Here is an 11,622-nt window from a genome sequence, read left to right as displayed (position 1 = left end):
CTTATACTAAGTTGACTGCACCTTTAAACAGCTTGGAAAATTCCAGAAAATGATGTCATGGCTTTAGAAGCTTCTGATAGGCTAATTGACATCATTTGATTCAATTGGAGGTGTACCTGTGGATGTATTTCAAGGCCTACCTTCAAACTCGGTGCCTCTTTGCTTGACATTATGGGATAATCAAAAGAAACCAGCCAATACCTCAGAAAAAAAACTTGTAGACCTCCACAAGTCTGGTTCATATTTGGGAGCAATTTCCAATCACCTGAAGGTACCACGTTCATCTGTACAAACAATAGTACGCAAGTATAAAGACCATGGGACCACGCAGCCATCATACCGCTCAGGAAGGAGACGCGTTCTGTCTCCTAGAGATTAATGTACTTTGGTGCTTAAAGTGCAAATCAAACCCAGAACAGGAAATGACCATGTGAAGATGCTGGAGGAAACAGGTACAAAATTATCTATATTCACAGTAAAACGAGTCCTATATCAACATAACCTGAAAGGCCGCTCAGCAAGGAAGAAGCCACTGCTCCAAAATCGCCATAAAAAAGCCAGACTACGGTTTGCAACTGCACATGGGGACAAAGATCGTACTTTTTGGAGAAATGTCCTCTGGTCTGATGAAACAAAAATAGAACTGTTTGGCCATAATGACCATTGTTATGTTTGGAGGAAAAAGGGAGGCTTGCAAGCCGAAGAACACCATCCCAACCGTGAAGCATGGGGGTGGCAGCATCATGTTGTGGGGGGGCTTGGCTGCAGGAAGGACTGGTGCACTTCACAAAATAGATGGCATCATGAGGACAGAAAATTATGTGGATATATTGAAGCAACATCTCAAGACATCAGTCAGGAAGTTAAAGCTTGGTCGCAAATGGGTCTTCCAAATGGACAATTACCCCAAGCATACTTCCAAAGTTGTGGGAAAATGGCTTAAGGGCAACAAAGTCAAATACTAATTGAGTGTATGTAAACTTCTGACCCACTGGGAATGTGATGAAAGAAATAGAAGCTGAAATAAATCATTCTCTCTACTATTATTCTGACATTTCACATTCTTAAAATAAAGTGGTGATCCTAACTGACCTAAAACAGGGATTTTTTTACTAGGATTAAATGTCAGGAATTGTGAAGAACTGAGTTGAAATGTATTTGGCTAAGGTGTGTATAAACTTCCGACTTCAACTTTAGTGTGTGTTATCATTTCACCTCTAACTTTCTACTGCTTGAGTTCACCTCTTATAGAATATTGGCTTAATGTTCCAGCACCTAAATATAAACAGTACCAGCACCCAAAATGAGTTCTGATGAGGTCTCATGTTAGAGCAGGAGAAGGGGGGATGTGGTGTAGAAGCTAGAGGTCTGTTACCCAAGTCAACTCAACAGGTCTGATGCTATATGTCAGGGTCAGGCTGGACTGGGACAAGAGAGGAAAAGGTTACTGGTTATGATGACATCACTGGTGAGAAGTCAGTAATGAAAAGATATTCAGTTGACTGCATATGTTAGTTTGTCAGCCCCATTATACATGCAAAATAATCTACAAATCTTGCAAAATGACCAGTCTCTTCCCTGAACAGATCACATAATGACCAGTCTCTTCCCTGAACAGATCACATAATGACCAGTTCTACCATCACAGTAACCAGGTCCTCCTTCTCTGAATCCACACTCTGTAATAGTAGACTCATGTCCCCTGAAACTCTTTATGGCGACTCCTCTTCTTCCATCTTCAACCAGAGGTCCTTCAGATACAGCTACAGCATCCCCACAGTCCAGCTCTCTACACACAACCATAACATCTCTCCTGCTCCACCACCCAGGACATACACCTGACCACTCTCCTCTGTAGAAGACTTCCACTGTCCCAGAACAGGAAGTGGTCCCATTCACCAGTCTGACTGAGTATTCAGCTGTAAACAGCTGAGAGGAAAACACAGTGGTGAGGACAGATGATGACAGTGATTGTGTTATTCTAACAGCAGTAGTGCTTTGTGGTTGACAAGTATTAGTAGTTCCATAAAACACTACTTGTTATTGGGGTTTAGAATGGTTTGTATGGACACATGAATTTCTCCATGTGGGATAATAAAGTTGACTAATATTGAACTGCTATAATCACTGTAGATTTATACTCTACCTACCTGGTGGACTGACGCTTTGAGCCTGGAGATCTGAGGAGAAAGAGAGAGACAGAGGAGAAAGAGAGAGAAAGAGACAGAGAGATAGAGAGAAACAAAGGAGAAAGGGAGGAGTCAGAGGAAGAGAGAGACAGAGGAGAAAGAGAGAGAAAGAGACAGAGAGATAGAGAGAAACAAAGGAGAAAGGGAGGAGACAGAGGAAGAGAGAGATAGAGAGAAACAAAGGAGAAAGGGAGAGAGAAGAAGAGAGAGACATTTAATTTAAATTAATTTGCTTTCATCTGTTTTTTTCCTTTCGTCTGTCATGAATACACATTAGACATGGGGGGGTCATGAATACACATTAGACATGGGGGGGTCATGACTACACATTAGACATGGGGGGGGGGGGGGTCATGAATACACATTAGACATGGGGGGGTCATGACTACACATTAGACATGGGGGGGTCATGACTACACATTAGACATGGGGGGGGGGGGGGTCATGAATACACATTAGACATGGGGGGGTCATGACTACACATTAGACATGGGGGGGTCATGAATACACATTAGACATGGGGGGGTCATGACTACACATTAGACATGGGGGGGGGGGGTCATGAATACACATTAGACATGGGGGGGTCATGAATACACATTAGACATGGGTTGGGTCATGAATACACATTAGACATGGGGGGGTCATGACTACACATTAGACATGGGGGGGGGGGTCATAAATACACATTAGACATGGGGGGTCATAAATACACATTAGACATGGGGGGGTCATGAATACACATCAGACATGGGGGGGTCATGAATACACATTAGACATGGGGGGGTCATAAATACACATTAGACATGGGGGGGTCATGAATACACATTAGACATGGGGGGGTCATGAATACACATTAGACATGGGGGGGTCATGACTACACATTAGACATGGGGGGGGGGTCATGAATACACATTAGACATGGGGGGGGTCATGAATACACATTAGACATGGGTTGGGTCATGAATACACATTAGACATGGGGGGGTCATGACTACACATTAGACATGGGGGGGGGGGTCATGAATACACATTAGACATGGGGGGGTCATGAATACACATTAGACATGGGGGGGTCATGACTACACATTAGACATGGGGGGGGGGGTCATGAATACACATTAGACATGGGGGGGTCATGAATACACATTAGACATGGGTTGGGTCATGAATACACATTAGACATGGGGGGGTCATGACTACACATTAGACATGGGGGGGGGGTCATGAATACACATTAGACATGGGGGGGGTCATGAATACACATTAGACATGGGGGGGTCATGAATACACATTAGACATGGGGGGGGGGTCATGAATACACATTAGACATGGGGGGGGGTCATGAATACACATTAGACATGGGGGGGGGTCATGAATACACATTAGACATGGGGGGGTCATGAATACACATTAGACATGGGGGGGTCATGAATACACATTAGACATGGGGGGGTTCATGAATATACAGTAGACATGGGGGGGTCATGACTGCACATTAGACATGGGGGGGATCATGAATACACATTAGACATGGGGGGGGGTCATGAATACACATTAGACATGGGGGGGTCATGAATACACATTAGACATGGGGGGGGTCATGAATACACATTAGACATGGGGGGGGGTCATGAATACACATTAGACATGGGGGGGGGGTCATGAATACACATTAGACATGGGGGGGGTCATGAATACACATTAGACATGGGGGGGTCATGAATACACATTAGACATGGGGGGGTCATGAATACACATTAGACATGGGGGGGGGTCATGAATACACATTAGACATGGGGGGATCATGAATACACATTAGACATGGGGGGGTTCATGAGTACACATTAGACATGGGGGGGGGTCATGAATACACATTAGACATGGGGGGGTCATGAATACACATTAGACATGGGGGGGTCATGAATACACATTAGACATGGGGGGGGTCATGAATACACATTAGACATGGGGGGGGTCATAAATACACATTAGACATGGGGGGGTCATGAATACACATCAGACATGGGGGGGTCATGAATACACATTAGACATGGGGGGGTCATGAATACACATTAGACATGGGGGGGTCATGACTACACATTAGACATGGGGGGGGGGGTCATGAATACACATTAGACATGGGGGGGTCATGAATACACATTAGACATGGGGGGGTCATGAATACACATTAGACATGGGGGGGTCATGACTACACATTAGACATGGGGGGGGTCATGAATACACATTAGACATGGGGGGGGTCATGAATACACATTAGACATGGGGGGGTCATGAATACACATTAGACATGGGGGGGGTCATGAATACACATTAGACATGGGGGGGGTCATGAATACACATTAGACATGGGGGGGTCATGAATACACATTAGACATGGGGGGGTTCATGTGTACACATTAGACATGGGGGGGGGTCATGAATACACATTAGACATGGGGGGGTCATGAATACACATTAGACATGGGGGGGTCATGAATACACATTAGACATGGGGGGGGGTCATGAATACACATTAGACATGGGGGGGTCATGAATACACATTAGACATGGGGGGGGTCATGAATACACATTAGACATGGGGGGGTCATGAATACACATTAGACATGGGGGGGTCATGAATACACATTAGACATGGGGGGTCATGAATACACATTAGACATGGGGGGGTCATGAATACACATTAGACATGGGGGGGGTCATGAATACCCGTTAGACATGGGGGGGTCATGAATACACATTAGACATGGGGGGGTCATGAGTACACATACATGGGGGGGTCATGAATACACATTAGACATGGGGGGTAATGAGTACACATACATGGGGGGTCATGACTACACATTAGACATGGGGGGGGTCATGAATACACATTAGACATGGGGGGGTCATGAATACACATTAGACATGGGGGGGGTCATGAATACACATTAGACATGGGGGGGGTCATGAATACACATTAGACATGGATATATCAGACAAGGCAAAATGTACAGAATTGGAAGAAAATGATCTTTAAAACTGCACACTGTTCTCTCCACCAACAAGAGGGGTGTAAGGGAGTAGGGGGAAGTTACACCTAGACACTGATCTGGGGTCAGTTTGGGATTTTCCCCACTAATGGTTAATGTTAGGATTGGGGGAGGAGAAGCAGATCCTGATCTGTACCTAGAGGAATCTTCACCTTGGGGCTGAGAACACAGAAAGACCATCCATTTCCAATACCCATATCAAATAAAATTACATTCTATTAGTCACATGCCCGAATACAAAACGTGTAGACCTTACAGTGAATGCTTACTTACAAGCCCTTAACCAACAATGTTTTAAGAAGAAAAATAGTGTTAAGTAAAAAATAGAAAATAAAAGTAACAACTAATTAAAGAGCAGCAGGAAAATAACAATAGTGAGGCTTTATACAGGAGGTACCAGTACAGAGTCAATGTGGAGTCTATATACAGGAGGTACCAGTACAGAGTCAATGTGGAGGCTATATACAGGAGGTACCAGTACAGAGTCAATGTGGAGGCTATATACAGGAGGTACCAGTACAGAGTCAATGTGGAGGCTATATACAGGGGGTACCTGTACAGAGTCAATGTGGAGGCTATATACAGGGGTACTGGTACAGAGTCAATGTGGAGGCTATATACAGGGGTACCAGTACAGAGTCAGTGTGGAGGCTATATACAGGAGGTACCAGTACAGAGTCAATGTGGAGGCTATATACAGGAGGTACCAGTACAGAGTCAATGTGGAGGCTTTATACAGGAGGTACCAGTACAGAGTCAATGTGGAGACTATATACAGGAGGTACCAGTACAGAGTCAATGTGGAGGCTATATACAGGAGGTACTGGTACAGAGTCAATGTGGAGGCTATATACATGGGTAATGGTACAGAGTCAATGTGGAGGCTATATACAGGAGGTCCAGTACAGAGTCAATGTGGAGGCTATATACAGGGGTACCGGTACAGAGTCAATGTGGAGGCTATATACAGGAGGTACCAGTACAGAGTCAATGTGGAGGCTATATACAGGGGTACCGGTACAGAGTCAATGTGGAGGCTTTATACAGGAGGTACCAGTACAGAGTCAATGTGGAGACTATATACAGGAGGTACCAGTACAGAGTCAATGTGGAGGCTATATACAGGAGGTACTGGTACAGAGTCAATGTGGAGGCTATATACATGGGTAATGGTACAGAGTCAATGTGGAGGCTATATACAGGAGGTCCAGTACAGAGTCAATGTGGAGGCTATATACAGGAGGTACCGGTACAGAGTCAAAGTGGAGGCTATATACAGGGGTACCGGTACAGAGTCAATGTGGAGGCTATATACAGGGGTACTGGTACAGAGTCAATGTGGAGGCTATATACAGGGGTACCGGTACAGAGTCAATGTGGAGGCTATATACAGGGGTACTGGTACAGAGTCAATGTGGAGGCTATATACAGGGGTACCAGTACAGAGTCAATGTGGAGGCTATATACAGGGGTACTGGTACAGAGTCAATGTGGAGGCTATATACAGGAGGTACCAGTACAGAGTCAATGTGGAGGCTTTATACAAGAGGTACCAGTACAGAGTCAATGTGGAGGCTATATACAGGAGGTACCAGTACAGAGTCAATGTGGAGGCCATATACATGGGTAATGGTACAGAGTCAATGTGGAGGCTATATACAGGGGTACCAGTACAGAGTAAATGTGGAGGCTATATACAGGGGTACCAGTACAGAGTCAATGTGGAGTCTATATACAGGGGTACCAGTACAGAGTCAATGTGGAGGCTATATACAGGAGTACCAGTACAGAGTCAATGTGGAGGCTATATACAGGGGTACCAGTACAGAGTCAATGTGGAGGCTATATACAGGGGTACCGGTACAGAGTCAATGTGCGGGGGCACTGGTTAGTTGAGGTAATATGTACATGTAGGTAGAGTTAAAGTGACTATGGATAGATAATAAACAGAGAGTAGCAGCGCGTAAAAGAGGGGTCTGGGTAGCCCTTTGATTAGCTGTTCAGGAGTCTTATGACTTGGGGGTAGAAGCTGTTAAGAAGCCTTTTGGACCTAGACTTGGTGCTCCGGTACCGCTTGCCGTGCGGTAGCAGAGAGGACAGTCTATGACTAGGGTGGCTGGAGTCTTTGACAATATTTAGGACCTTCCGCTGACACCGCCGGATATAGAGGTCCTGGATGGCAGGAAGCTTGGCCCCAGTGATGTACTGTACTGACCCAGTCACTTGCGCTTCCTGCTTTACTTGTTGCTTGTAAGCACCAATCAGGAGGATAGAATTATGGTCAGTTTTGCCAAATGGAGGGCGAGGGAGAGCTTTGTACGCATCTCTGTGTGTGCAGTAAAGGTGGTCCAGAGTTTTTCCCCTCTGGTTGCACATTTAACATGCTGGTAGAAATGAGGTAAAAGTGATTTGAGTTTCCCTGCATCCCGGCCATTAGGAACACCTCCTCTGGATGAACGTCTTCCTGTTTGATTATGGTGGTAAACAGCTCATTGAGTGTGGTTTAAGTGCCAGCATCGGTCTGCGGCGGTATATTTAAAAAACATTTTCATTATATTTAACTAGGCAAGTCAGTCAAGAACAAATTCTTATTTACAATGACGGCCTACCTTGTTCAGGGGCAGAACTACAGATTTTTATGCGGGGACCAGTCGTGTATAGCCGTAACGGACATTTTGGTGACCTAATTTGACCTTTTCTGCTGCTTTTAAGACACAGTTCGATCCCTCCTTGGGGCAATACTTGATTGAGTAAATAAAACACTAAGCAATCACAATACAGTAACTTTTACTAAACAATCACAATACAGTAATTAAACCATCACAATACAGTAACTATGACTAAACAATCACAATACAGGAACTAAACAATCACAATACAGTAACTAAACAATCACAATACAGTAACTACGACTAAACAATCACAATACAGTAACTAAACAATCACAATACAGTAACTATGACTAAACAATCACAATACAGTAACTATTACTAAACCATCACAATACAGTAACTACAACTAAACCATCACAATACAGTGACTACGACTAAACAATCACAATACAGTGACTACGACTAAACAATCACAATACAGTAACTATTACTAAACCATCACAATACAGTAACTATGACTAAACAATCACAATACAGTGACTACGACTAAACAATCACAATACAGTAACTATTACTAAACCATCACAATACAGTAACTATTACTAAACAATCACAATACAGTAACTACGACTAAACAACCACAATACAGCAACTAAACCATCACTCTTCTAAAGACCCCCACCACTGATTATGTTGTTATTAATTTGCTGACGTGCCATTGTACTTATACTCACTGTATAGCTGAATATTGAGGCCTCTCTGTGTGTAGCTCTCTGCCAAAACCCGAAGCCCTGCGTCTGTGAGAAGAGGTGAGAAAAGGGACTGTGGATGACAGCGAGACACAGAGAGACACAGAGAGACACAGAGAGACACAGAGAGACACAGAGCGACACAGAGAGACACAGAGAGACACAGAGAGACACAGAGAGACACAGAGAGACACAGAGAGACACAGAGAGACACAGAGAGACACAGAGAGACAGCTTCTGTTTTTCTCTGAAACAAGGGCAGATTTACATACTGCTGAGACCGGTTCTCAGAAACCTTGTGTTAAGAATAACTTGTTCTTTTAGCTGCACATACAGGGTTTGACACCATAAGGGGTGATCTATATAAGATCCTGTCTTTCTTTTGTTCGGGGCAGAACTCAGGAGAGACATCAGTTGTATGTTGATCTTTGACTTCTGTCTACGGCTGTATTCTAATTATAATATCTTCATTTTATATATTCACATTTGAAGTTTTCCTTATTTGTAAATAACGGAGCCCAGAAAAGTGGAACCAACACATGTTTTCAACTCAGAAAAAAGCACAGAATTTCCTCAAACTGTAAACATTAAGCCATAGTCTTTTACAATATTATCAATCACCCTTTGATTTGATAGATATGGAGAGTAATTATGGAGATATTGAGAATGGATATGAAGGAGTAGATCTCTCCGATCCTCAAATAAAATGCAGCAAACATGAAATAAACAAGTAATTACAATGTATTTACATTGTGGATAATGTGTGTTGTGTTTTATTTTTCCTTGTCAGCCACCCATCTCTGCTTTGTCAGTCTTGATAGGCCCAGTGTCTTCTGGGTGAGGCTGTCAGGCAGATCTGAAAGAGAGACACACAAAGTGACAGTAAGGCTACATTGTTATCATTTAGTAATGTTGTACTGTAACCTACTGCACCATATCAACCAACTACTATCTGGTCACAAGGCTACGTTGTTATCATTTAGTAATGTTGTACTGTAGTCTACTGCACCATATCAACCAATTACTATCTGGTCACAAGGCTACATTGTTATCATTTAGTAATGTTGTACTGTAGTCTACTGCACCATATCAACCAATTACTATCTGGTCACAAGGCTACGTTGTTATCATTTAGTAATGTTGTACTGTAGTCTACTGCACCATATCAACCAACTACTATCTGGTCACAAGGCTACGTTGTTATCATTTAGTAATGTTGTACTGTAACCTACTGCACCATATCAACCAACTACTATCTGGTCACAAGGCTACGTTGTTATCATTTAGTAATGTTGTACTGTATTCTACTGCACCATATCAACCAATTACTATCTGGTCACAAGGCTACGTTGTTATCATTTAGTAATGTTGTACTGTAGTCTACTGCACCATATCAACCAACTACTATCTGGTCACAAGGCTACGTTGTTATCATTTAGTAATGTTGTACTGTAGTCTACTGCACCATATCAACCAACTACTATCTGGTCACAAGGCTACGTTGTTATCATTTAGTAATGTTGTACTGTAACCTACTGCACCATATCAACCAACTACTATCTGGTCACAAGGCTACGTTGTTATCATTTAGTAATGTTGTACTGTAGTCTACTGCACCATATCAACCAACTACTATCTGGTCACAAGGCTACATTGTTATCATTTAGTAATGTTGTACTGTAGACTACTGCAATTAGTCTGTAATAATGTTAATCCAGTGTATCTATGTATTTAACTAAAGTCTGTTATAATGTTTATCCAGTGTATCTATGTATTTAATTAGTCTGTTATAATGTTTATCTAGTGTATCTATGTATTTAACTAAAGTCACATGATGTACTGATGAGACCTGCTCCCTCTGCTAGAACACTTCCCCTTTGTCTACATGACTGACTCATGGTTCTGGACTCACAGCCAAACGCTGTTTCTCCATATCCTGTTATTTAGCAGTAGACTGAACTAAGCTGTGAGAGACGAGGAAGACAAATGGTTGTGGTTCCTTTGAGAAACAGTGTTGAGACATTGAGCACTGAGAAATGGTGTAACATTTCTCAACAAGACCTCAACACAAACCAACAGCAGCCTGTCAGTTCCATAGTCCTTTGGCTGAGACCAAACTCTATTTCGTTGGGCTCTTAACTCTGCACCTTTTGAGTGATTGTTATTAACCGCTCCGCTATGGCCCCTCTGCTCCGCTATGGCCCCTCTGCTCCGCTACGGCCCCTCTGCTCCGCTATGGCCCCTCTGCTCCACTATGGCTAGAGGAGCCGGCTGGCTGAGAGGGCCCTACTGGAGCCGGCTGGCTGAGAGGGCCCTAGTGGAGCTGGCTGGCTGAGAGGGCCCTAGAGGAGTTGGCTGGCTGAGAGGGCCCTAGTGGAGCTGGCTGGCTGAGAGGGCCCTACTGGAGCCGGCTGGCTGAGAGGGCCCTAGAGGAGTTGGCTGGCTGAGAGGGCCCTAGTGGAGCCGGCTGGCTGAGAGGGCCCTAGTGGAGCCGGCTGGCTGAGAGGGCCCTAGTGGAGCCGGCTGGCTGAGAGGGCCCTAGTGGAGCCGGCTGGCTGAGAGGGCCCTACTGGAGCCGGCTGGCTGAGAGGGCCTTAGTGGAGCCGGCTGGCTGAGAGGGCCCTAGTGGAGCCGGCTGGCTGAGAGGGCCCTAGAGGAGTTGGCTGGCTGAGAGGGCCCTAGAGGAGCCGGCTGGCTGAGAGGGTCCTAGTGGAGCCGGCTGGCTGAGAGGGTCCTAGTGGAGCCGGCTGGCTGAGAGGGCCCTACTGGAGCCGGCTGGCTGAGAGGGCCCTAGTGGAGTTGGCTGGCTGAGAGGGCTGGCTGGCTGAGAGGGCCCTAGAGGAGTTGGCTGGCTGAGAGGGCCCTAGTGGAGCTGGCTGGCTGAGAGGGCCCTACTAGAGCCGGCTGGCTGAGAGGGCCCTACTGGAGCCGGCTGGCTGAGAGGGCCCTCGTGGAGTTGGCTGGCTGAGAGGGCCCTACTAGAGCCGGCTGGCTGAGAGGGCCCTACTAGAGCCGGCTG

General features: G+C 45.0%; 1 protein-coding gene across 1 annotated transcript in view; it reads right to left on the bottom strand.

The window, feature by feature from the left end:
- LOC115187372 (high affinity choline transporter 1) overlaps positions 1-11,622 on the bottom strand; it is a 301,018-nt gene that overhangs the window by 152,253 nt on the left and 137,143 nt on the right. The window lies entirely within an intron of this gene.

This window comes from Salmo trutta, unplaced genomic scaffold (assembly GCF_901001165.1).
Source record: "Salmo trutta unplaced genomic scaffold, fSalTru1.1, whole genome shotgun sequence".
Lineage (NCBI taxonomy): Eukaryota > Metazoa > Chordata > Actinopteri > Salmoniformes > Salmonidae > Salmo > Salmo trutta.
The sequence above is the reverse complement of the archived record's forward strand: the minus strand, read 5'-3'. Positions and strand labels throughout refer to the sequence as shown.